Here is a 5107-nt window from a genome sequence, read left to right as displayed (position 1 = left end):
GTGAGAATGGATACACATAAATCTGCTGGCCTACCCCTCACAATGTTCACAGCACTCTCCCCCATCCCGCTTAACCCTCAGTCTGGCGCAGCTGGCCTGACAGACACCGCAAAGCTGTTCTTGCTCCCCTCTCCGCCCCAAGGGGGCACAGAGGCCTGTCCCTCCTAGAACCTTCCTATGTCTAGGTGCTGTTCGAAACCCCCCTAGTCAGTTTTCCCGCCGCCTGTGTGGAGTGCAGTAATGACCCTCCTGGCCTCTCAGTCACACTGCGCCCAAACTCCTCCGACTTTTGAAGGTTCATTTTTCCTTTTATTTTCATCTATTAATTGCTTATTTTGCTCGTTTTATGAATGAAAATTACAAAGGTTGTGGATATTTTGCGGAAATACGTAGGTTTGTCCAGGGTGGCCTCTCAGGCACACTGCGCCCAAACTTACACTCATGTTCATATTTTCTCTTTTATAATGGGAATTTCTTTTCAATAATTTCTTTTTCTTTTCAATAATAATTTCTTTTCCATAATGGGAAGGTTCTGGTTTCCTACGTCCTGCGCGAGAAGAAAAACGTCATTCTTGTATCTTCGCTTCATGATGACAAAGCCACTGATCCTGATTCTGGAGAGCAAAAGAAACCAGAGGTGATCACTTTCTATAATACAACCAAAAGTGGGGTTGATACTGCAGAATAAATGTGCGCTACTTAAGTAAGCGTAAGCTGAAACATCAAGCGCTGGCCAATGGTCATTTTGTTCGCAATACTCAATGTGGGGGGCATCAATTCTCAAATCATTCACCTCGGCAATAAACTCGAACCACTGCATAGAAGAGTGTACCTGAAAAGGTTGGCCCTTGAACTGATGATTGGAAAGCTAAGCAGAAGAAGTTTGAAGACGTCTGGAATCCCCTGCAGCCTGCAAACCCGCTTGAAAAGATTTCGCCCTATCGATGATAGAGAGAAATCCCCCCCCCTCACTCCCACCTCCAAAAAGACGTAGATGTATCACCTGTACTGCATAAATGGGTCACAGAGATGTCGAATTATGAATGCCATAAATGTCACAAAGCGATCTGCCTGCCCCATGTAAATATGGTCTACCAACCTTGCACTTCACTGTGCCAATGATCTCTACTGCTGAACTTTCCAACAGTGATTCCGAGTGAGACTGACTCTACTGTGCCTATATTTCCAGTTTTGTTCGTAATTTTAATGTTCATTTGATTTTTTGTCATGAAAACTGAAGGCAGTGTGGTGGTGGGTCTTAAATTTCAGTATTTTTTGTTTTACTTACCTTGAGGTTAATAAATTAGGTTTTTTGAATCAGATTTCGAATAATCTCTCTTTGTACGTCCTAATGAAGGTCACTGATCACTTTAAGAGCGTTAGAATTGAGTTAATTAGGTGCTAATGATGATTTTCTAACAGGCGCCTGTCAGGCGCACTGCGCCCAAACCCGGGGGTCCCAGAGGTGCACCCGAAGGAGGGTTAAATGTCTACAACACAGCAATCTCTGACCTTTTAGTATCACAGCACTCTCACCCCCAGCCCCTTCAATGGGGGTCATTCCGAGTTGATCGCTCGCTAGCAGTTTTTAGCAGTCGTGCAAACGCTATGCCGCCGCCCTCTGGGAGTGTATCTTAGCTTAGCAGAAGTGCGAACGAAAGGTTCGCAGATCGGCTACAAATAAAAAATGTGCAGTTTCAGAGTAGCTCCAGACCTACTCAGCGCTTCCGATCACTTCAGACTGTTCAGTTCCTGTTCTGACATCACGAACACGCCCAGCGTTCGCCCAGCCACGCCTGAGTTTTTCCTGGCACGCCTGCGTTTTTTCGAGCACTCCCTGAAAACAGTCAGTTGACACCCAGAAACGCCCACTTTATGTCAATCACTCTGCGGCCAGCAGTGCGACTGAAAAGCTTTGCTAGACCTTTTGTAAAACTACATCGGCCGTTGTAAAAGGACGTCACGCGTGCGCCGCATACGCATGCGCAGAAGTGCCTGTTTTTTGCATCATCGCTGCGCAGCGAACATTTTCAGCTAGCGATCAACTCGGAATGTCCCCCAATGTCCACAGCACAGCACTCCCCATTATTTTGCACATTAATTAATATGTATTGTAATTAAATATATATCACTTTCCTCAATTCCAGTTACCTTCAAAGATGTATCTTACCTCCTATTCTTCATGGTTTGAGGGTCACTGGTTTATTATCCCTGCTGTGTGATGATGTGCATCACTTTCTGTGATAACGTGTCATGTGTGCATACATTGTGACTGGCGTGCTCTGCCTCCTTATTTACATGCTCCGGGTTAGTGTCCCCTATAATGTTTATTTTACCTTTCCCAACACACTGTGCACACATAAAATGCTGTTACGTCCAGCTGTCTGGTGGTAAAGGAGAAACGGAGCACGACCAGAAAACATTCTCTGCGCTTTATTTTTTGCAGCTAATTTGGTGACAATGAGATTTTTGTTGCTGTTGTTTATTATTTTCCCCTGTATAACGCCAGCGCAATCCGCCTACAACTGCACGGCGTGTGAGAACAGAAAATGCCGGCCATATGTATCACCCTGCCCGGGACACACAGCTATTGATCCATGTGGGTGCTGCGTACATTGCGCTAAGCAGAATGGGGAACCATGCGGAGGCCTGGACTGGGAAGTTGGCTACTGTGACAGAAACCTAAAATGTGCAGCTATTGCTGGGAAAGGATTGGTTGAGATCCCTGCAGTAGGAATATGCAAAGTTAAGTATATAATGCAATGTAATGTATTTCTCCTGCTGCAATAATGACATGATAACAGGCCACATAGAGGATCCTCTGACAGCGTTACAGGCTCAGCATCTCTCTGTGTCGCCAGAATATAAGTAAATAGGTTAAATAGCAGCTTAATGAGCCTAAAGGGCCGTACTGCCGGGGAGATTTCCCCAGAGATGTGTGCTGAGCGGTCTAACACAGATCACCACACCGGGGCCGCTCATTTCACATAGCGGTAAAATGAGCGACCTGCTAGATTGTGCCTACATGCAGGCCAATCTAGCACTGGTGATAACGACGCGCGTGACCGCGCATCGCTGTTGCCGGCATCCCTACACACGGAACGATGGTCAGCTAATTTCTAAACAATCTAGTCATCCCCCTTTAACTGTATAAAGCACACAAGAGATGAGGTGAGGATATATTTGGATCCTCAGTCATATTAATAAAGTGGAGAGTTAATCAGGAGCGAGAAAAACTGAGGCTCTTCTGCTGTGGTGGGACTAAAGGTCACAGCATGCCCACACAGCTACAGTGATGGCTGTCAGCGTAACTGAAATGTTTGTATAGTGTAGACACCAGGCTATATTAGCAGGGCACGTGCCCTGTCCTAATTAAAAAACAAAAAAAAGTGCCATTCCCTTTTAACAGTGCCCTGTGCCTTCCTCACCTGCGGGCTATAGTATAATACTTTACGTTGCCTAGCTTTTATTAATATTTTTATTTATCTATTTTCTCTCTGGGGGTAATTCCGAGTTGATCGTAGCAGCAAGTTTGTTAGCAATTGGGCAAAACCATGTGAGAGAGTTAGATTTGGGTGGGTTATTTAATTTCTGTGCAGGGTAAATACTGGCTGCTTTATTTTTACACTGCAATTTAGATTTCAGTTTGAATACACCCCACCCAAATCTAACTCTCTCTGCACATGTTATATCTGTCCCCCCCTGCAGTGCACATGGTTTTGCCCAAATGCTAACAAATTTGCTGCTGCGATCAACTCAGAATTAGGCCTTCTGGCTCCACCACTTCTATATCTCCCCATCTTCCTCCTCCCCCCCTCTCTCCCTGACACTATCTCCCATCTTTCTCTCTCACCTCTCCTCCCTCCTTTTTTGTCTGTTCAGCATCATAACACTTTCTCCCAACCTCATCTTCTCCCTTTCCACACAGTCTCTCTATTACTGCTCCTCTCACTCATTCTCACTCATTTCTGATGTTGGTGGTCAGAGTTCACACTAGCTGTCATTACATTCCAAGATGATGACATATGGATCTATGTATTAAGCTCTGGAGAAATAAAGTGGATGGAGATAAAGTACCAGTCAATCAGCTCCTAACTGTCATGTGTCAGGCTGAGTTCGATATGAGCGGTTCGGATTTAGGAAATCTGAGCCTGCCCGAAATTCTGGTAACCTAGTAAATCTAAACCCTGGCTCAGGTTTTCCCGCAAGACTTGGATTCCAAATCCAGGCAAAACTTCATAGTGCCGCAGTCGGATTTTCGTGGGTTTTGGAATCTATATAAGGAACCAGGGGCATTTCAACAGAGGAGGGGGCCCGTATGCAGCTCCGGGTGGGCCCCCTCCTTTGTACAGCGCTGTAGACTCTGGCATTGTGCCGGAGTCTACTGGGCATGCGCAATTGCACCCATCATAGAAACGCCAATGTAAGGAACCCATGGAGGTGTCTTGGAGCCAATACACTCCAGTCATACTGCTGTGTTCTACGCGTTGCTCTGCTGTGTTTTAGTGCTGTGTCCATCCACAAGCTGTGCTGTCACTGTGTCCATCCACAATCTGTGCTGTGTCCATCAAGTGGCTGTGCTGTGTCCATTCCCCTTAGTTTAATTATTTCTGTCAAATAGTGGTGCAGCACTGGCCCCGCTGGCCATACCCCACTGCATTCACATATGAACAGTGTCACTCCTCACTGTCAGTTGTCAAAAAAGTTAATTAAAGTTTTACCATTTTTTTAGGTAAAAAAAATATTTTTTACATTTTGTACACATTTTGTGCACCCCACTGTACCCCAGTGCGTTTATTCATATACAGTATATATAAAAGCTTTTTTAATTCCCGCAGTTTGAGCTACTGTAAGCTGGCATCTTGGCACTGTAGAGCTGTTAGCTTAGCTGCCTTAAGACCATTAGTAGGTTGTTTTATGGGGGCCCAAACAAACCAAGCACTTCAGCACAAAAGTGGCAGTCACTGAACTGCTTGGTTTGTTAAACTGTGCATGTCTTTTTTAATATCCAACATCAAGGTGGATGAAAGGGCCTAAGGACGATTCCATCTTGCAGCACTTTTCATTTCTGCCGCTGCTGTGTGGCAATGTTTCATAGATGTGCTAT

The 5107-nt window shown here is 45.3% G+C and overlaps 1 long non-coding RNA gene across 1 annotated transcript; it reads right to left on the bottom strand.

The window, feature by feature from the left end:
- Positions 1–284: 284 nt before the first annotated feature.
- LOC134966634 (uncharacterized) lies at positions 285–2264 on the bottom strand. Its single transcript, XR_010188682.1, has 2 exons — positions 2171–2264; positions 285–614 (listed from the first exon to the last, which is right to left on the bottom strand). It is a non-coding gene; the product is annotated as an uncharacterized LOC134966634 (long non-coding RNA).
- Between the last annotated feature and the right edge of the window lie 2843 nt (positions 2265–5107).

Source organism: Pseudophryne corroboree, chromosome 10 (assembly GCF_028390025.1).
Source record: "Pseudophryne corroboree isolate aPseCor3 chromosome 10, aPseCor3.hap2, whole genome shotgun sequence".
Taxonomy (NCBI): Eukaryota; Metazoa; Chordata; class Amphibia; order Anura; family Myobatrachidae; genus Pseudophryne; species Pseudophryne corroboree.
The sequence above is the reverse complement of the archived record's forward strand: the minus strand, read 5'-3'. Positions and strand labels throughout refer to the sequence as shown.